Source organism: Neofelis nebulosa, chromosome 17, assembly GCF_028018385.1.
Source record: "Neofelis nebulosa isolate mNeoNeb1 chromosome 17, mNeoNeb1.pri, whole genome shotgun sequence".
In the NCBI taxonomy this organism is placed as follows: domain Eukaryota; kingdom Metazoa; phylum Chordata; class Mammalia; order Carnivora; family Felidae; genus Neofelis; species Neofelis nebulosa.
This window is the reverse complement of record NC_080798.1, coordinates 5,779,510-5,802,253: the sequence shown is the minus strand read 5'-3', so window position 1 is coordinate 5,802,253 and position 22,744 is coordinate 5,779,510. Positions and strand designations below refer to the sequence as shown.

At 39.1% G+C, this 22,744-nt stretch overlaps 2 pseudogenes; both read left to right on the top strand.

Moving 5' to 3' along the window:
* Positions 1-113: 113 nt before the first annotated feature.
* On the top strand, positions 114-17,216 carry LOC131500135 (KRAB domain-containing protein 5-like; annotated as a pseudogene).
* A 2,709-nt stretch (positions 17,217-19,925) lies between these two features.
* LOC131500134 (large ribosomal subunit protein uL6-like) lies at positions 19,926-20,511 on the top strand (annotated as a pseudogene).
* The last annotated feature ends 2,233 nt before the right edge of the window (positions 20,512-22,744 follow it).

Sequence of the window (22,744 nt, the reverse complement as noted above, 5' to 3'; positions counted from 1 at the left end):
GGTACAAGCAGGTAAGCAGTAAAGGTCAGGTCTTGGAGTCTAGCTGGTGACATTAACTCCCTCTTTCATCATAGGTACCATTATGAACTCTGCCTGTGTCCACTTGGTAACTGTGGTATTTGTTGCAGGGAGTGCTGACCTTCAGAGATGTGGCTGTAGAATTCTCTCAGGAGGAATGGAGATTCATAAATCACAGTCAGGGGGAACTGTACAGGGATGTGATGTTAGAGACCCATGGACACCTACTCTTTTTGGGTGAGGATAACTCCCTCTAGACTTCCCAAACCACACTCCGGGTTTTGTTCCTTCCTTTGAAGAGTCTCTTGGAAGCTTCTTCTTTGCATGACTGGGATTCAGATCCCTGCAGTAAGGGAAAGAAGTAGGAGTTTGTAGATGTAAGGAAATATCTTCATGATGTTTCCTTTTCAGCTTTAGCTTCCTCTTCCTTAGAGTAACATCATTTCTGTAGATTAGTGGCAATTCTAAACATTAAGTGACATAAAATGGTCCTGCCCACATATCAAACTCCAATTTCCACTCTTTTTTTAATAAAATTTTTTTTTTTTTTAAATTTTTTTTTTTTTAACGTTTATTGATTTTTGAGACAGAGAGAGACAGAGCATGAACGGGGGAGGGGCAGAGAGAGAGGGAGACACAGAATCGGAAACAGGCTCCAGGCTCCGAGCCATCAGCCCAGAGCCTGACGCGGGGCTCGAACTCACGGACCGCGAGATCGTGACCTGAGCCGAAGTCGGACGCTTAACCGACGGCGCCACCCAGGCGCCCCTAATAAAATTTTTTTTACATTTATTTATTTTTGAGACAGAGAGAGACAGAGCATGAACGGGGGAGGGGCAGAGAGAGAGGGAGACCCAGAATCTGAAGCAGGCTCCAGGCTCTGAGCTGTCAGCACAGAGCCTGACGCGGGGCTCGAACTCACGGACCGCGAGATCATGACCTGAGCCGAAGTCGGCCGCTTAACTGACTGAGCCACCCAGGCGCCCCTCCACTCTTTATCATTGTGTCTAGTACTTGGAAGCGGAGGTCAAGATCTGAACATTGGAAATCCCTCCTATGTGTTCTAAAGGGGCTATTGGGTAACAGCCTTTGGGAAATCATTTCTTAGAATTTTACAATGTCCTCTCTTATCTGCTGAGTGCAATACTGGATTGAAAGTTAGAATCTCTAACAATACTCATTTCTTTTTTCTACTAAACAGGTCTTATGTCTAAGCCAGACCTAGACACCTTTTTGGAGCAAAAGAAGGAGCCATGGGGAGTGAAGAGAAAGGAGAAGGTAGCCTGACACCCAGGTAGGTTGAATGAATGAAGCAGATGACAGAGGTGGGGTCCAAATGTGAAGGAGGAAGATAGACCTTAAAATGTGGTTCAGTAGCTCTCCTTGAATAAAAGTCTGAGAAGCCTAGTTTTAGGTCTCTCCCTCTCATGATAAAACATCTGGTATCCCACATTATCATGCTCTATGTTCTGTAAGGATTTGACTTTAGCTCCAGTGATGGCCCATCCTGTCCACTGCGAGGGCCAGGAGACTTTCCTTGCAGCATGAGGGCCTCCATATTCTGAGAGCTGCTCCGTTGCTTTGAGGGCCCCGGGGAAATCTCCATATTTATGAGGAACTTTATGCTAAAGCCTTTCTAAATTCTGCTTTGCCTCCTGTGAGAAGTGTATCAGGGTAGTGTGGGCATATTGTGGTTTGGTACAGAAATCCTGGAACACTGGAGACCAATATCATGTGTTTACTGATTTATGATTTCCAATGTTACAAAGGTTTTACACAGAATGGTGCTAGGTAATTTCATCAGATAACAAAACACCTCCCTAAAATGAGAGAATCTAGTCCTTTATTTCACTTCAAAAGTTCATTTTTTTTTGTATTAGCTAAAACTAGAAATTTCCACTCCATGTGTTTCATTCCTCAATGATGAAATCATTTAATGTATCTTTTTGTTTCTTAGAATCTTATATAAATTAATGCCATAGGGGAACTAGAACATTAAAACTTAGAACTCACAGTGTAAAATAAATTCTCAATTGTTAACTTGTTTCTTAATAATTGCATCATTTCATAATTTTGTCTTATAAGAAGTTCCTATGACTTTGTCATATATTTTTTACTTTCTAATTATATACATATGAGATTCATTTCTGATTTATTAAATCAAAATTTCTGCTTTGACATTGGCATGTGCTTTATAAGAAGTAAAATAGATAATTAGTAAAATTCTCATTGAATAAAAAAGGTTTGTTCATACATATAATTTTACTTCAGGAAAAATTAATCAGTACGATTTTTTCTACTTTCCTCAGAATGTATCTGAATTTAATCCCAAATATTTAATTTTTATAAAGTGATTGTCAACATATTTTACAACTTTGATGGTATTTGTCTGTTTAGAAATGAAAAGTTTTTGTTTTTCTGCTTGGTTCTAAATGTGGGATTATAGCCTTAAACTCTGTATGAGGAGGAATATATTAATAACAATATATTTTTCATGTCTTATAAGTGCTTATTTATAAAAATTTTTATCATAGCTTTTCATGGTGGATTTTAATGAATATTCTTTATAATTTTACTATCAATGAAGACATGTCTGTAATTCAAAATGCTTGTTTTTCATGGGTACACGGTCACTGTTAAAAATTATAGTTGTGGGCACCTGGGTGGCGCAGTCGGTTAAGCGTCCGACTTCAGCCAGGTCATGATCTCGCCGTCCGGTCCGTGGGTTCGAGCCCCGCGTCAGGCTCTGGGCTGATGTCTCGGAGCCTGGAGCCTGTTTCCGATTCTGTGTCTCCCTCTCTCTCTGCCCCTCCCCCATTCATGCTCTGTCTCTCTCTGTCCCAAAAATAAAAATAAAAAACGTTGAAAAAAAAATTAAAAAAAAAAATTACAGTTGTATACATAGTAGGTTTCCTTTAAAATTTTTTTTTAGCGTTTATTTATTTTTGAGACAGAGAGAGACAAAGCATGAACGGGGGAGGGTCAGAGAGAGGGAGACACAGAATCTGAAACAGGCTCCAGGCTCTGAGCTGTCAGCATAGAGCCCTATGCGGGGCTCGAACTCACGGACCGCGAGATCATGACCTGGGCCGAAGTCGGCCGCTTAACCAACTGAGCCACCTAGGCGCCCCAGTAGGTTTCCTTTTAAATAATACATCTTTTTTATGTAGAATTTTTTGGGTTAAATTTTTTCTTATTCTGTTTTTGCAATTCCATAGTAATCAGCTTCCATTTATATGTGACTTTCCACAGTATTAGTTAGTTGTGGTTTCGTTTCCACATGTGTATTTTGTTATAGGATAAATTTCAACTCATTACATTCTTGGATAATGTGAGTGTAATTCAAATATGAATCAGCTTTATGCACTTTGCCAATAAAATTCTCTTCTCTTCCACCCCCTTCCCATATGTTCATCTGTTTTGTTTCTAAATTCCACATATGAGTGAAATCATATAGTATTAGTCTTTCTGTAATGGACTTCACTTAGTATAATACATTCTAGCTTCATCCACACCATTGCAAATGCAAGAGTACATTCTTTTTGATGGCTGAGTAATATTCCATTCTATATAAACACATACACACTGTATCTTCCTTATACATTCATTACTTGATAGACGTTTGGGCTCTCTTCATAGTGTGGCTGTTGTTGATAATGCTGCTATAAACATTGTGGTGCCTGCACCATTTCAAATCTGTATTTTTGTATCCTTTTAGTTAATACCTAATAGTGCAATTGCTGGGTCATAGAGAAGTTCTATATTAAGCTTTTTTGAGGAACCTCCATACTGTTTTCCAGAGTGGCTGCACCAGTTTGCATTCCCACTAACAGTGCTAGAGGGTTCCCCTTTCTTTGCATCCTTGCCAACATATGTTGTTTCCTAAGTTGTTAATTGTGGCCTATGGCAAGACTATGGTATGTCTTGGTGATGGTCTGCTTTTGTTGAATTTAATGGAAGTTCTCTGTGCTTCTTGGATTTTGATGTCTGTGTCCTTCCACAGATTAGGGCAGTTTTCAACTATACTTTGCTCACAAATCCTTCTGCCCCCTTTTCTTTCTCTTTACTTCTGGGACTTCTATGATACGAATGTAATTCTTTAATAAGTTGCTGATTTCTCTAAGTCTTGTATTGTGATCTTTTGCCTGTGTTTCCTTCTTTTTTCTGCTTCATTATTTTCCATAATTTTATCATTTATTTATTTATTTATTTATTTAATTTTATTAATTTTATTTTTTTAAATTTACATCCACATCATTTAGCATATAGTGCAACAATGATTTCAGGAGTAGATTCCTTAATGCCCCTTACGCATTTAGCCCATCCCTCCTCCCACAACCCCTCCAGTAACCCTCTGTTTGTTTCCATATTTAAGAGTCTCTTATGTTTTGTCCCCCTCCCTGTTTTTATATATTTTTATTTCCCTTCCCTTATGTTCATCTGTTTTGTCTCTTAAAGTCCTCATATGAGTGAAGTCATATGATATTTGTCTTTCTCTGACTGACTAATTTCACTTAGCATAATACCCTCCAGTTCCATCCACGTAGTTGCAAATGGCAAGATTTCATTCTTTTTGATTGCTGAGTAATACTCCATACATATATATATACCACGTCGTTTTTATCCATTCATCTATCGATGGTCATTTGGTCTCTTTCCATACTTTGGCTATTGTTGATAGTGCTGCTATAAACATGGGAGTACATGTGTCCCTTCAAAACAGCATGCCTGTATCCCTTGGATAAATACCTAGTAGTGCTATTGCTGGGTCATAGGGTAGTTATATTTTTAATTTTTTGAAGAACCTCCATACTGTTTTCCAGAATGGCTGCACCAGCTTGCATTCCATGTAATTTTATCTTCTATATCACTGATTTACTACTCTGCTTCATCCATCCTCACTGTCATGTCATGGCATCCATCCGAGATTGCATCTTAGTTATAGCATTTTTAATTTTGGCCTAAATTTTAGTTCTTTTATCTCTGCAGAAAGGGATTTTCTGGTGTCTTCTATGCTTTTTTTTCCATCCCCAGCTAGTATTCTTATAATCGTGGTTTTAAATTCTAGTTCAGACATTTTGATTGTATTTGTGTTGATTAAATTCCTGGCCGTGAGTTCTATTGCCTGTTCTTTCTTTTGGGATGAGTTTCTCCATCTCATCATTTTGTCCAGAAAGGAAAAGAGGAGAGAAAGAAAAGAAAGAAAACAAACAAAACAAAACAAAACAAAATGAAAAAACAAACTAGATCTTGTGTGTTTTTTCTGCTTGTTAAAAGAATCTAGATCCAAGAATAAAATAAAATATAATAAAATGAAATGAAAGCAACTAATTAGATCAAAATAAAAATAATATGTATATATAAAAATTAAAAATAAGGGCACCTGGGTGGCTCAGTCAGTTAAGCATCCAGCTCTTGATTTGAACTCAAGTCATGGTCTCACAGTTTGTGAGTTTGAGTCCTGCATCAGGCTCTGTGCCAACAGCCTGGAGCCTGCTTGGAATTTCTGTCTTCCTCTCTCTCTGCCCCTCCCAAGCTTGATCTAAACAAACAAACAAACAAACAAACAATTAAAAATGTAAAAAAAACTTAAAAAATAATACTAAAAAGTAACAAAGGGAATTGAAAAAATAAGAAAATAAGTGAAGAAAATAATAATAAACAATAAAGAATAGAAATAAAAGAGAAGTTAGATCCTATTTCCCCTAGAGGTAAAGTCTGTTAGTGTAGAGTTGGTGCAAGTGAGTTGTTTGTGCTGGTCTTCTGGGGGAGGGGCCTGCTGTGCTGATTCTCAGGTTAAATTGTTCCAGTGGAAATGCACCTCCAGATTGCAAGGGAGTGGGTTTTGGTGTAAGTGGCAGTGGCCTTTACTAGGTGGGGCTGTTTTGCTCCCTGTAGGCTTTCAGTTCTGAATGACAGAATGAATATGGGGTTTTCCCATTCTGTAGCCCCAGAGCTTAAAGTTCATGACCCCCACTCTTAAGGGGAAACCTGATTAAAGAGCAACTAATCATCCCTCTTGTGTCCCCAGTTTCTGTCAGAACCTCGCGGTCACCCTGACTATGTCCAAGCTTTTTTATTGCAGGCAGCAACTGAATTTCAAAACCCCAAATTTTATGGATTCCCACAGTGTGGACCCACGCCGTTCCTCTGGGGTAGCGTCTGGCCATGCTTTTGCCAGCCCATCTTAAAAAAAGTCATGTGACTATGCAGCTGTTCAGAGTTTATGTCAAAACAGCAGAAAGCCGGCACCCCTGCTTGCCACCCTCAGCCAGAGTGAGTCCCATCTCATGCCTGGAAATATCCCAGCATGTTGGCACAACCCATCTTTCCTGAGACCCCAGAAATCCTCAGATCACCCTGTCACTCCTGGCATTCTGCCCCTCTTCACCACATGAACACCTTTAAGTCAGGCACTCCCCCTACAGTAGCAGACCGCTACAAGTTCAGATTTTGTGCTCCACAGCTTATACTACTTTGCAGTGGCCTCCATATTAGGCTCCCTCCCTGGGCCATACCCAGAGCAGTATGTCCCTGGGTAAACTCTCTGAACTTCCTACTTGCTGAAAGGTGGTCACTTTTTACTTGTAGTCTTGCAGTTTTTGTTCTCTCAGATCTCCGATTGATTTCGTCGGTGTTTAGAATGATTTGATAACTATCTGGCTGTGTTCAAGGAAAGAGACAAGCTTAAGGTCTCCCAACTCCTCAGCCATCTTAACTCCTCCCCCTTAAAATTATTGTTCCATAGAAGGTTTCCTTTTATTTTTTTATTTTTATTTTTATTTTTTTTAAATTTTTTTTTTCAACGTTTTTTATTTATTTTTGGGACAGAGAGAGACAGAGCATGAACGGGGGAGGGGCAGAGAGAGAGGGAGACACAGAATCTGAAACAGGCTCCAGGCTCCGAGCCATCAGCCCAGAGCCTGACGCGGGGCTCGAACTCACGGACCGCGAGATCGTGACCTGGCTGAAGTCGGACGCTTAACCGACTGCGCCACCCAGGCGCCCCGAAGGTTTCCTTTTAAATGTGACTTTCTATAATTTATCTATTTTTTTGTTTTTATTTTTTAAATGTTTATTTATTTATTTTGAGAGAGAGAGAGAGAGAGAGAAAGAGCGCACACATATGTGTAAGCAGGAGAGGGGCAGAATTGTGCCTTCTCTTTTACCTATGTAGTTTGTCCCAGAATGGCATTTCTCACCTTAGGATGTTTTTGGACAATGTGTGTGTTACCCAAATATGAATCATCTTTATGCTCTTTCCCAAGATTAGGTATTATATTTTATCCTTAATTTTGTTCTACCCATCTCATGTTTTGATACCATTCTCATTAACTTTTGCATCCTCTGAATGTATTTTCATCACTTTACCTTAGAGATTACTAAAACATTCTAAAGATAACAAATCATTATAAAGTGATATTGTCAATTGCATACAAAACTCTTCTACTTATCAACTCCACCCCTGCACCCACCTTAAGTTCCTGATATCACAAGTTCTGTCTTTTATGTTGTGTATTTTATTACCTAGATTTATGATTGTTATACTTTTATTTAAAAAAATTCTGTAGCAGAAATAAAAGTGAGTTGTGCTGCTTCATTACAACCTTACAGATTTCTATAATTGTGTAAATATTTATATTTAGCAGAGAGCTTTGTGTTGTGTCATTTTAATTACTGTTTAGAATCCTATTTTAACTAAGACTTCCTTGAACATTTATAGGACAGGTCTACTGGTAAACATACAGAGGTTTTTACTTGGCAAAGTCTTCATTTCTACTTTCATGGAAAACAGTTTTGCCAAATAGGGATCCTCGGTGGATATTTTTTGATCATTCAGTACTTGAATACATCGTCCCATGCGCTTCTTCCTATCAGGTCTGCTGAGAACCCCACTAATAATCTTACAGGAGCTCTCTTGTACAAGAAGAGTTGCTTTTGTCATGCTTTTCAAAATTCTCTTATCACTTGTGATTTTTGATAGTTTAATTATAATGTGTCATTGTGTTCATGTTGACATTTATCTTACTTTGAATTTATTGAGCTCATTGAATTTGTCTCTTTTTTCCACATGCATGGGAAGTACCAGCCTTTACTTCTTCATGGAAATTCTCTGTCCCCTTTCACTCTCCTCTCCTTATGGGGTCCCTGTAATGTACATACTGGTTCACTTGTTAGTGTCCCATGGGTCACTTATCCTCATTCCTTTTCCACATTTTTCTTGTTTCTCAGTAGATAACAAAAAGGGTCTTTAGATTGTCTGATTCTTTCTTCTGCTTGATCAAGTCTATTGCTCACCCATTAGTGTATTTTTAAATTCAGTGATGGTACTCTTCAGCTCCCAATTTCTGGTTGATATACTTGCTGTCTCTTTGGGTTTACATTTTGGTCCTGCATAGTTGTCCTGACATCATTTAGTTACCTGTTTTCTCTCCTTCCATGAGTATCTTTATGATGGTTATTTGAATTCTTTGTCAGGAAACTTATGGTTCTTTTTTTTTTTTTGTAATTTTTTTTAACGTTTATTTATTATTGAGAGACAGAGCATGAGCAGGGGAGGGGCAGAGAGAGGGACACACAGAATCCGAAGCAGGCTCCAGGCTCTGAGCTGTCAGCACAGAGCCCTACACGGGGCTCGAACTCACAAACCGTGAGATCATGACCAGAGCTGAAGTTGGACACTTAACCAACTGAGCCACTCAGGCGCCCCAAGTTCTTTCTTAATTTAGGGCCAGTTTTAGAGATTTATTTTGTTCCTCTGATTAGAACACAGTTTTCTATTTCTTTGTATGGCTTGTGATCTTCTACTGACATTTGGGAATTAAAAACAAAAACAAAAATAAAAAGCCTCTGGGCCCAGGATTATGGACTTGCTTTGTACAGGAGAACAAAAATAATAGTAATTCTGGGGCCTGTCATACATCTTCTGGGCATTTGCAAAGTCTGAAATTTTGTAATTTTCCAGTTTACAAAAGTGTAATTACTTCTTTAGAGCCCATGATACCTTCCTCTCTCTGTGTGTCCTCGCTCTGTAGTCTTTTCATTGTTTAAACAAACAGTCACCTTTTGTTTGAGCAGCCACCACAGTGCATCCAGAGGGTGCTGTCATTCCCTCTGCTTCCATGTCCTGTGTGACAGAAACAAGCCCCCCAGGCAGCTGCAAAGAAGCAAGATCACTGAATATACAGGTCATTTACTTGTTTCTCTCCTGATGAGGGGTAACCGTTTTTTCAGTCTTGCCATGGAATGCCACAGAGGGTGAACAGCTGTTGTGTGTAAGTGTCACAAACTTTTCTTGTCTCTTTGATGTGGCTCTTCATTTGTACTTGCCTGGGTGTGCTATGTTCTCCTAACTAGCTTCCACAAGGTAATGTGGTCCATTTTTGTCTCCACGGGGGAGTAAAGTCCAGGTTGCTTCCTATTCCTCCATTCTGCTGATGTCCTGTTATGAGTATTAATTTTGCACGTTAGTGGGGTACCTGGATGGCTCAGCCAGTTAAGCTTCCAACTTCAGCTCAGGTCATGATTTCATGGTTTGTGGGTTTGAGCCCTGTCAGGCTCTGTGCTGACAGCTGGAGCCTGCTTTGGACTCTATGTCTCCCCCTCTCTCTCTGCTCCTCCCCTGAAAAATAAGTAAACCTTAAAAAAAATTAATTTTGTTGGAATGCAAGCTGGTGCAGCCACTCTGGAAAACAGTATGGAGGTTCCTCAAAAAACTAAAATAGAACTACCCTATGACCCAGCAATTGCTCTACTAGGCATTTATCCAAGGGATACAGGTGTGCTGTTTTGAAGGGACACATGCACCCCCATGTTTATAGCAGCACTATCAACAAGAGCCAAAGTGAAAGAGCCCAAATGTCCCTCGATGGATGAACGGATAAAGAAGATGTGGTATATATACACAATGGAGTATTACTTGGCAATCAAAAAGAATGAAATCTTGCCATTTGCAACTACGTGGATGGAACTGGAGGGTATTGTGCAAAGTGAGATTAGTCAGTCAGAGAAAGACAAATATCATAAGACTTCACTCATATGACGACTTTAAGATGAGAGAACAGACGAACCCAAGGGAAGGGAGGCAAAAATAATATAAAAACAGGGAAGGAGACAAAACACAAAAGACTCATAAATATGAAGAACAAACACAGGGTTCCTGGAGGGGGTTTGGGAGGGGGGATGGGCTAAATGGGTAAGGGGCATTAAGGAATCTACTCCTGAAATCATTGTTGCACTATATGCTAACTAATTTGGATGTAAATTAAAAAAAAAACAATTAATTTTGCACATTAGCATTTTAATGTACATGCATGTTAGTGTAACAAATGGTATAACTTACTTTGTATCTTTTGATTGCATCTTTCCATAACACCCTAGGCCTGTTGGCAGACAAGCAAAGGAGATTCATTCCATAGAATGATATGGGAAAATATGGAAGCTGTGGCCTTGAGTATTTATACTTAATGAATCACTGGGAAGGTGGTGGGAGGTAGTGATGGGCAGAACAGATATTATGATGGATATAACCAAACTGGGACAATTATCCATGAGGAAATCCTTACTGCTAGAGGAGATCAAGAGTATAAAACATTTGGGGGAAAACACTACCTTAAGTCAGTGATATTTGCAGAAAGTGTCTTTGAACCCAAGGACCAAAATCCATTTTTAAAAAGACGTTTATTTATTTTTGAGAAAGAGACAGCGTGAGCAGGGGAGGGGCAGGGAGAGAGGGAGACACAATCTGAAGCAGGCTCTAGGCTCTGAGTTGTCAGCCCAAAGCCCAATGTGGGGCTCGAACTCACAAACTGTGAGATCATGACCTGAAGTGAAATTGGACACTCAACCAACTGAGCCACCCAGGTGCCCCCAAAATCCATTTTGTAATCCTTCATATTCTCTAGAAGGACATTTGGAAATTCTGGAAAGTCACCTAAACCATGCCGAAAGTAATCATTGAAACCGTTTCAAATACAAGATTGGATTAGTAATTCACTGAAATATTTCTGAAAGTTAGACATTTAAGAATAAAGATAAAAATTCTACATGTGATTTTGAGAAGATCTTTTCAGAGTATTCATTATTCTCCCACCAACACATAATCCCTCCTCATTCTAACGTCTAATTTTGATAAACTTCAGAAGGTCTTTATCCCAACATCACTGTTCTATAGTTATCACATGACACTTAATTTGGAGCAAGTTTTTATGTATTGTGATTTTAGGAAGGTCTTTAGTGAGGACTCAGTCTTCCGTAATTACTGAGGTATTTGTAGTGGAGATAAAACTTACTAATGCAATGAATCTGGGAAAAAATGTCAGTTAAGGGTCAAATCCTAGTAAACATCAGAAAACTCAGTTTCCAATGAACCAGTATAAAAGTAATAAATGTGGGAAAGTCTTTTATAAAAGCTCAAATCTTTTTTTTTTCAACTTTTTTTTTAATTTATTTTTGGGACAGAGAGAGACAGAGCATGAACGGGGGAGGGGCAGAGAGAGAGGGAGACACAGAATCGGAAACAGGCTCCAGGCTCCGAGCCATCAGCCCAGAGCCCGACGCGGGGCTCGAACTCACGGACCACGAGATCGTGACCTGGCTGAAGTCGGACACTTAACCGACTGCGCCACCCAGGCGCCCCATATAAAAGCTCAAATCTTATTGTACATTATTGTATCTTTACTGGGCAGAAGACTTACAAATGTAGTAACTCTGGCAAACCTTTTAACTAGTCTTCAAAACTCAGTCAACAATAGAGATTTAATAATGGAAATAAATCTTACAAATGTAAACAATGTGGCAAAATATTTACCACTCAAAACATCAAAATTAGGTAATATGTTATGGAGAGAAGGCTGAAAAATGTTTACAAAAATGTGACAATGCCCTTAAGCAGAACTATAAACTTTCTGAACATCGTAGTGTGCATACTGAAAGAAACCCTACAAATGTAAAGAATATGGTAAAGCATTTAATTCATAACCAAAAATATCAAACGTGAGGCAGTATCTCTTGGGGAGATAACTTACATATGACAAGAATGATGGTCATGTCTTTATCTGGCTTCAAACACTTAACTCAACATCAGAGAAATCATAATGGTTGGAAGCCCTATAAATGTAATGGTTGATGAAAGACCTTTGTTTTTAATACATGCTTCAGGGAAAAAAGAGTCTTTATAACAGGTAAAAACATGAAAGTTGTAAACAATTGGCAGAGTATGTAATGGAAAACAAAATCTAAATAAAATGAGAGGTTTCACAGCAGAAAGCAATAGGTCAATATCATTTTTCAGACACTATTCTAAATCAGAGCGTTTATTATAGAGAGAAATATGAATATAAAACTCTAATATGAATTACATTTTCACCTTGGAGAATGTAGGCATTGGGGGTATGACCCCACCACACCTGAGAATCTTACTGTAACTTTTGAGTCCCCCAAATTAAAACCATACCTGGTTTTCCACAGAGCCTATCGTTGACTAGAAGTCTTACCTAGAATATTAACAATCATCTCATTCTTTGTTGTCTGTATTATAAATGGTATTGTTATAATTAAGTAAGCTTGAAAAAACAAAAGATTAAGGAAATCATAACAGAGAGGAAACATTTATAGTACTGCAACGTGTTTGTCAAAAAATAAATCTACTTGGACCCACACTGCTCAAACCCATCTTACTCAATGATCAACTGTATTTGTTAATGTGCCTGAAAGTCTAAAGGAAAGATGGATGTCTGGAGGGGAATAATTTCAGTGTGTCTCTTTTTTTTTTTTTTTTTTCTATTGACCACGTTTGAGATTTTTTTTTGCATGACAAATACTATTAATTTCACCCTTAAATCATGTCATGCAATGCCTTTATTTGTGTGCGTGCAAAATGATTTGATTGTTGTCTCACAGACATGAGTGGCTCTTTTATGATGGGGAATTCATTCATACCTACTTTTCCATGGAAGATTGAGACTGTAGTGTACAATGTATGAAGAAAATCTACTTGGAGATGCTGTTTGTGTTTGATGTCTAAGAGGGATACAACTCATGATGAAGTAAGGGTTCAGGGCATTATTATTTGAAATAAAGTAAGCTAGAGAAACATTTTGAGTTTTAAATAGTTGTGTTAGTTGCTGTTTAAGGAGAATGGCAGTTCATTAAAATCTGGATGTATTTTCATAATAGCAATTGATACAAGTCAAGAATATTAGTTATGTGGTTGAAATTTAAAAAATTTTCTCAGATATCTGGGGAAATTATAGCTAACTCTTCCATAAAAGGGTATGAAATTATTATAATCCACATTTACTCAATAATGAATAATTATTTGAAAGTGTAGGAAGTATAACTCACAGATCCTTATATCACAGGAACAAGAATGGTTCTTGAATGCTTGTCATGGGCATTTTAACCAAGAATCATACAGTAATTTTGCAGTGGTTTGTTTAGAGTGCATTTGAACTTAATATATTTTCATTAATAACACTGAATGGATTTTAATGTGTTAACACTGATGTGTAATAAATGAAGTTTTAACCTACACAAACCCTGGACTGTTGCAGGTTAACAGATGGTAACACAAAGTACACTTGACCCTTGATCAACATGGGTTTGAACTGTGTGGGTCCACTTACAGTCAGATTTATTCATAGTACAGTACTGTAAATGCATTTTCTCTTGCTTCTGATTTTCTTGAGTTTCCATTATTGTAGGGATACCATATGTAACATATATAACATATAAAGGTGTAATAATTGACTGGTTTTCATAACGTTTCTTGTCAAAAGAAAGCTGCTATTATTATTTTTTGTTTATTTTTTTAAAGCTATTAAAATTAAGTATTGGGGAGTCAAAATTACACATGATTTTCAACTGCATGAGTGGTGGGTACACTGACCATTACTTGAGATTATTTTCCCTATGTTCATGTATCATATATTTTCTTCCTTATTGTGACTGCTGGAACATTATGATATTTTTAATAAGGATATAGAAGTATTATTGAGACTGTAGCTAATCAATTCATACTGCTGCCTTGGAATCCATCTTGTACAACTAGACTGCCTGCAGGGGCTTTTGAAGTGACTCTAGCTCTGCCCAGTAGCAAATACACTATAGATAACAGTCCCTAAAGTCACAAGCAAAGGTAAGATCCTCCTATGACTTCCCCAGTAGCCTCTGTGAATGAGTGTCCACTCCCTCCCTATATATTTACCTTGTGTACCCCCTACAGAAGACTCTCTCAGAGTTTACCATTTTCCACTCATTTTGATTTGAATTGTGCATTCTAGACTTAGCACAGGAACTCCAAAGCACTCCAACCATGTACCCCAAAAAAGGCATCTGCCCCAGTTTCTGCCATTCTGTCTACCTGCACTCAGCCTTGACCTCTCCATGTTGTCCCTCAAGGGATATTGTGTACATCCTCCAGGATCTAAGGGTAATAAACTTCCTGTATTTAAATTTCTTTGTTTTCTTTTATTGAACCATGGGTCACCATCCATGTGACTACCAAGTACTGGTTCTACTTAACTGCTAATTGAACAAAGTCACTGCAAATATAGTTATAAGCCATATCTACAGAATTCTCAATCACTGTTTTTAAAACTTTACACTATATTTTTCTTTGCTTATGTTGCTTTTCTGAGCATACTGAACACAGTTTTTTGCTTTTGATATGCACAGAAAATAATATGCTATATTAAGCTAAAGGTATATCTTGTAGTAAGAGAACAAATTAAGAAGAAATGCATGTATATCTATATCTTCAGAATGAAAGGGAATATTAGATCAAATGAAGTAATTTCCAGATTTCAAAATTGATGATTTCCTAGCAAGCAAAATGTTATATATTCATAGTGGGAATAATTTTCTCTACATTGTATTGAATTGATTTCTCCTAAATCACTTGTATCTTGGTTTGAGAATCTCCCCATGCAAATCCTGTCTTGTCTACCTACTTATTTTAAAAAAAAATTTTTTTTTCAACGTTTTTTATTTATTTTTGGGACAGAGAGAGACAGAGCATGAACGGGGGAGGGGCAGAGAGAGAGGGAGACACAGAAGCGGAAACAGGCTCCAGGCTCCGAGCCATCAGCCCAGAGCCTGACGCGGGGCTCGAACTCACGGACCGCGAGATCGTGACCTGGCTGAAGTCGGACGCTTAACCGACTGCGCCACCCAGGCGCCCCTTGTCTACCTACTTATTACTCATGTAGGATCTACTCTGTTTCCCTTGTTCCAACGTTCATGAATTGCTTTTATGACTTGCTCAGGGATTTTAAGAATACGTTGCGTGAAATGACATGGTGTTCCAAAATTAATTTGAATATGGGAGTAATTCCACAGTAATTTAATTCTATGTGGTTTAATTGCTCCCTTTTACTTCTCAACTGGACAAGAATACTAAGTAAGATTTTTTTTAGTTACTGTTCTTTTTCCTTCTTGGAAGTGACATCATCCACGTTATTCACTTTACTGGAACAATTTGATTAGGTGAAAACTTGGAGATTTCATGAGTCATGTGTTATTTTAACATTAATTTAAAGGAACCAAACTTGGGACAGTGCTGGGTGCTTAGTAGGTGTTCTTGACTTAGGAAGAAAACAAATACTAAGAGTGATGATGCAGCCCAGGGTAAAAGATAAAATGTCCAGGCTGAAGCATTGGCATGAATTCTTCATTTAGGTAGAGGACACCTGTCTAAGGCTGAACTACTGAGTCTAAATTTAGAAGGATAAACTTTACTTGTTTTCTTTCCAAATCATCTCCAGTTCTTCGATGTCCTCATCTCCATTCCAGTGATGTAGGCATCACTGCTATCCTTCTTTCCTGTGTTATGGAGACCCCATTTTCACTGCTGTCTCCTCCCACATAAGCCATGTAGGCCCTTCTAGGCTCTTAGGAGTAGTTTGGAATTTTTTAATTCAATGGGAAATGGTTGGTCACTGGAGCATGTATGGCCATACTTGGGACTTAAATACTATGTTGTCACCACTTCGTTGGAAGAACAGGAAAACACCATCAATGGGTCACAGGATTGTTTCAGGCACTTGGTACTAAGATGTGTGGGGACGGATAAAACATGATGATGGTATCCTTTAAGAGGAAGATAAATCCTACTAGAAGCAAATACGGAGAACTCTTGAGATACAGAGAAAGATCTGGTAGGGAGCCCCTCTTGGTCACTGCAAGGTCTTAGGAAGCTACTTGTAATGGAAAAATGTGACAGAGATGGGGACTTGGAAAATGTGGTTTCCTGGGATTGAGGGAGTCAGATCCTTTCTTCATGATTTAATGAATTCCCTGGTGGTTCTGAGGACTGTTGTTATTGGATGGCAGGGATAACTGTACTTTCCCAGGCCCAGGTGGGTGGCAGTGGATGGAAAGGGGAGATTGGATATTTAAACATTATGGCCATTGTTTTAAGATATCACATGACAGAGTACATACTGAAGACGAAGAAGTCTTCTGGACATGAATAATCAGAATCAGCAAGGCATGTGGATAGTTCCTCAAAGCACTGGTCTCCCAGGTATAAAACCCCAGTATAGGTCTGATGTAGTATAAATGGATCACTTTCTAAGGATGCTGATCTGCAGCTGGCAGGGACCCCTTTCACTTCCACCTTTCCCCTTTCAGCTTGTGATGAATCTAGTCCCATGCTCTGGACTGTGTATAAGGCACCTTTTAGTTAGGGAGCAGTTCACTGTTCATGGGCCGTGAACATTTCTGTTTCAAACAGCCCACCCACTTTTTAGTCTAGATGTCCCTACATTGTTTCACAGCCCATGCTATCCTTTCACCCATTCTGACCCAAGCGGAAAGAGGATTTTTATCAGTTGTAGAAACTGATAGAATAAAGTTTGGTAGCATGTTATACTCACATTTAACATAGATTCAAATGAAGATTAATCATTCATTTTTCAGTACCTCCGATTTTATGGTCAACTCTACCATGAAAAGGCTGATGTGTATACATAGAAAAGAGGTGGATTTTGTGTTATGTATACAGTGAGTAGGTAGATGCTCATATCTGATAAAATGGCACAGACACCCTTTGGTGTGCTCTGGGTTTTCCATTTTCTTCTCTCTTGTATTGTCTACCCCCAGGTGTTGTGCTCATATTTGCTCTCCCATGGCCCCAAGATACCTACACCACCACCAGGCATCATAGTATGTTCTATGCAGCAAAGGAGGCGGTGTAAATCTGATTGAGCTAGGGAATTTGTTTTGAAGTCTTGTTTTCATTCAAGGAAGGCCATCCTCCCCAAGGCTCTTCTCCCTCCAAGTCATTGACATGAACTTTGACATATGGGCCAGTCTAAGTAGAAATATATAAGTGTAACACAGGTAGACATATAAGATGTTTGTGAAGGGCTCTTTTTCTCTGAACCGTATCACAGCATCTGACAGAAAGGCAATCACATTTTGCATTGAAACTAGCTATTACAAAAAGTCTGTAGGGGTGCCTGAGTGGCTCAGTCAGTTAAGCGTTGGCTCAGGTCATGATATCATGGCTCGTGAGTTCGAGCCCCGTGTTGTGCTCTGTGCTGACAGCTCAGAGCCTGGAACCTGCTTCAGATTCTGTGTCCCTCTCTCACTCTGCCCCTCCCCTGCTCATGCTCTCTCTCTCTCTCTCTCTCTCAAGAATAAATAACGACTTAAATTTTTTTTAAGTCCCTAAAATTTACAATTTCCTTAACCTTACTTCATAGGGATTTTATTCTGCATACAAATGGAGTGCTGATGAAGCACTTCTTAAGCCTGCAATTACTTATGGTCTCATGTTTAAATCATCAAATACAGATCTATAGTGAGAATGCTATATTCAATCCCATGATAATATATACCATGTGTTAATGTCTGGTATGCATTTCATAACTCACTTGATAAAATATTTAAATAAGTTCCAATTCACTCTAACTTGGATTGCTTTCATTCAGGAGCATGAACAGAAGTGTGTTTGGGGTCATTCCAGAAAGCTCAAGGAGGGTATTGACTGAAGGGAGAGGAAGAAAATAAGACAGGCTTTTGTTATTTTTGAATAACGAGAATGTGTCTTGTGGATCTTGTGTGTGTGTGTGTGTGTGTGTGTGTGTGTGTGTGTGTGACAACACTAGCATGACTACAAGCATAGAGCAATTCTAACAGTGATTTACCTGTGATGACCTGTAACTTAGTTACCACAGAGGCTCTCAAATTAGTGTCAGAATCCCCAAGTGAACTTGTAAATCAGATTGCTGTGCCTGTCCCCACATTACTACTTTGGTAGTTCTGGGGTACAGCTCCCCCAGTTCCCTTTCATACACATTGTCAGGTGCCTGTCTATGGAACCCACTCTGAGAACCAATGTCCTGGGGCATGTTTATGGTTGTGTTACTCAGTAAAAATATTAGCATATTGCACAATGCAATCAGGCACATAGGTGTCTAATTTTGGTTTTCCAGATGTGAAAGTGAACTCATGTGTGTGCCAGACCTTCCCTGCACTTGTAATTTGGATGTCTGACCTCTATGTCTGGGTCTTAGTAGTCAACCAGAAAGCCACTCAGGTTATATGTGTGTGGTTTGGGCTGGAATTTTCACTTTGAAGTCTCATTTCATAGAGTCTGTTCTCTGCGAAGACTTATGGTGGGGCAGGTTTGGACACTATGCTCAGCAGTGGGAGGTGACTTCCAACTTGCATGCCTGCTGAGACAGGCCATAGAATGGCTTCCATGCTCTAGTTCAACCTGTTGGCTGGAGACACAAGTCAGGCATAGCTGCTAACAAAGCTCCTCGACCAAGTAGGTCCATCTCAGCTCTGCAGGTGGGCAGAGTCACTGACATCTCTGATTGGGCGTCACCACAAGGTGGAACACAGTCTGTTCTGACAGTCTTCCAAGATCTGAACACTGGTTGTTGTAAGGCTTACCCACCTTCTCCATCCTTATATGATACCCTATGGTCCAGCAGTATAGATTCCCCCAAGGATCCACTTGATAGGAGACCTAACTGGGCCACCCAGGAAGAGGCCGGCCATTTGCAGAATGTTGGATTCCCACCTTGGTCTCTCTCTCTTTTTGATGGAGGAATCATTGTTTGAGGTGGTCTCTCATGGTGGGGCACTGTGCTGTCCTGGGGGAGGTGCTTGTGGTCAAAGTGAAATGGCTCTTCTTACCCTTCTAATGCTGTCCTTTTTTTTTTTAATATTAAAAAAATTTTTTTTTAACATTTACTTATTATTAAGAGACAGAGCATGAGCAGGGGAGGAGCAGAGAGAGGGGGAGACACAGAATCTAAAGCAGTCTCCAGGCTCTGAGCTGTGAGCACAGAGCCCGATGCAGGGCTCAAACTCACAAACTGCGAGATCATGATCTGAGCTGAAGTTGGACGTTCAACCGACTGAGCCAGCCAGGCACCCCTCTAATGCTGTCCTTGGTCTCTGGTCTGGGGTCTCTGGTCCAGGGGTGCTTCAGTCTCATTCCTGAGAACTGAGATTTGCCCAATGGTGTCTTATGTGAATAGTTGCTAGTTGAGCTTATTACAAGACAGACTGAAGTGGGAACCATATATTTCACCATCTTAATGATGTCACCCCTCTGTAATCAATATTTTCATGTCTCATGATCTAGATTGTTTTGATGTTTGTTTATTTTTGAGAGAGAGTGAAGTCAGGCAGAGGCAGAGAGGGGTTTGGGGCAGAGGATCTGAAGCAGGTTTCACATGCTGTTGATAGAGGGCCCGATGCAGGGTTTGAAGTCATGAATGGTGAGATCACGCCTGAGCCAAAGTCAGTAGCTTAACCGACCAAGCCACCCAGGTGCCCCATCTCATAAGCTAAAAACGGATGTTTCCCTTTTATAGATAGTACCCACTTGCTGCATTAGTGAGAGAATGAAGACCATTCTCAGCCGACTGTAGACATGACAGAAAATGTTGACATCAAACATCACTCTGGAGGAATGCACTGTTATTGAGAAGGGCCCCAGAGGAACCCTGTGAAGGGAAATCAATCACATCAGTGTAGAACTCAGTCTCCTGGAAAGGAAAAAGAGGAGGTTCTGAGTTGACAAATGGTGGGGAAATAGAAAAGAAGTGGCTACTGTTCGCACCATCTGTCATCATGCACGGTGCATTATCAAGGAAGGGCGTTAACCGGGCTTTTGTAACAAGATGAGGTCTGCGTATGCTCACTTCCCCACCAACATGGTTAGTCAGGAGAATGGTTCTCTTGCTGAAATTCAAAATTTCACGGGTGGAAAATACATCTGTAGGGTTTGGATGAGGCCAGGTGTTGCTTGTTCTGTATCTCAAGCCCCTAAAAATAAGTTAATTCTTGAAGGAAATGTCATTGAACTTGTACGAAACCCAGCTGCTTTGATTCAGCAAGCCACAACTGTTAAAAACAAGGATATCACAAAATTTTGGGATGGTATCTATTTCTGAAAAAGGAACAACTCAGCATCTGATCAATAAGATCTCAGTTGTCCAGCTTCAGAAAAAGCAAGATGGTGGATGATTTTCCAGACTTATTTGTAATATTTTATTTTTTAATCTAATATCTTATAATTCTATATACATGTATGTACATCTGCATATGCTTATATATGTGTATGAATATGGGTTTTATTTATTTATTTTTAACTTTTCATCCTCATGTTTTAGTTACAGCTCTAGGAATAATCCAATTGAATATAGTCAAGCAAATGTTAGGAGGAACATTTGGTTTATTTATGTTAATATCCTAAGGGAGATGTTGGGGTTTGGGTTTACCAAGTTTTTTATATTTTCCCTTACACTCTATTTTTTTTTTATTATGTTTTATGTGCTTTCCTGTGTGCATTTTAAGAAAATAATTCTAGGGGCGCCTGGGTGGCTTGGTCGGTTAAGTGTCCAACTTCGGCTCAGGTCATGATCTCAGGGTCCGTGGGTTCGAGCCCCGCGTCGGGCTCTGTGCTGACAGCTCAGAGCCTGGAGCCTGTTTCAGATTCTGTGTCTCCCTCTCTCTGTGACCCTCCCCCATTCATGCTCTGTCTCTCTCTGTCTCAAAAATAAATAAACGTTAAAAAAAGTTAAAAAAAAAGAAAATAATTCTAAATTTCATTCTTTCTCTGTGAACACTGTGTACTCAGTACCATATGGTTTAGCTAGAAATTAAAGCATGCTTTCAAAGTCTAGTCACAGTTTGAAGTTACTTTCTACTTTTAATTTCAACTTGTCAATATGTGTACATTATGATACTTATCTGTTTACTTATACCTATTTTTTTCGATCAGTTTTTTAAAGTCACACGTGCAGATCATAAGTGAACACACAGCTCAATGGAATTTCACAAACTGATCGCATCTCTATAAGCCCCTGAGATCAAGAAACAGAATATCATTTGTCCTCCAAAATTCCCCCTTGAGGTCCTCAGTAGCTTTGCCCAAAGCCCAGCACTCTTTTAACATGTAGATAATAGATTGCTGTCCTCGTTTTTGCACTTTTTTGTAAATGTAATCAGGCACGAAGAACTCTTCTGTTTGGCTTTTTTTCTTTCCATCTATTGCTTGTGAATTTATCTGTATTTACTGCACGTTGTTGTGCATCATTCATTAGACTGGATGGATCCAATTCCATTGTGTGAATATCCATTGATCTCATCATTCTACTATTTAAAAAAAAAAATTTTTTTTTAACATTTATTTATTTTTGAGACAGAGAGAGACAGAGTATGAACAGGGGAGGGGCAGAGAGAGAGAGGGAGACACAGAATCTGAAATGGGCTCCAGGCTCTGAGCTGTCAGCACAGAGCCCGACGCGGGGCTCGAACCCACGGACCATGAGATCATGACCTGAGCTGAAGTCGGACGCTTAACCGACTGAGCCACCCAGGTGCCCCTCATCATTCTACTATTACTGGGCAGGTGAAGAATTCTCCGTGTAGAACTGTCATGAATAGTACTGGCATATAAAATCTTTAATTTGCCTTCTAGTGGAACATGCACACATATCTGCTGGCTATATATGTGGGAGCATATTGCTGGTAAATACAGATGTGTTCAGCTTTTATAGATAGTACCCAATACTTTGCCAAAATCTTTGTACTAATTTTCACACCCACCAGCAGTATATGGGATTTCTGGCTTATCTACATACTTTGCAAAACTTGGTAGTTTAGGTCATCTTCACATTAGGCTTCTGGTTGGTATGTGATAATGACCAAGTCATGGTTTTATTTGCTTTGTTGTTGTTGTTACTTCATGTTACTATGGGGTTAGGCATTAATTTGGGTAATCACCTTTTCAAAATGTCTAGTTAGTTATTATGACCATTTTGTTCTGTTGTGATATCTTTTTCTTCAGGCTTTGTAGTTCCGTATATATGCTGAGAATGACTCCATTGTCTCCTCTCTCGTGCCTATTTCTAGCTCTTGAGCTTGTAGTACAAAGAAGTTCTTAATTTTAATGTATCTAATTTGTCACTTTACCCATTATGGTTAGTGTTTTTTATTGTTTTTAGAAATCTTCTCTTATACCAAGACCACATAGATAGAATCCTTTGTGTTTTTCTAAAAGCATCATTAATTATCTTTACAATTTTGGTGAGAAATGTATTAAAAATCAATGAGTTATGTGGTTTGTGTAGTGACTGATGTTTTTTATTCTTTTTCTTTTTTTCACAACATGGCTAACAAATTGAAACATATTCTGAAAATGCTGTATTGTGCTTTTTTCCTTCTGCTTGCACAAGTCATTTCTTTTATTTCTTTT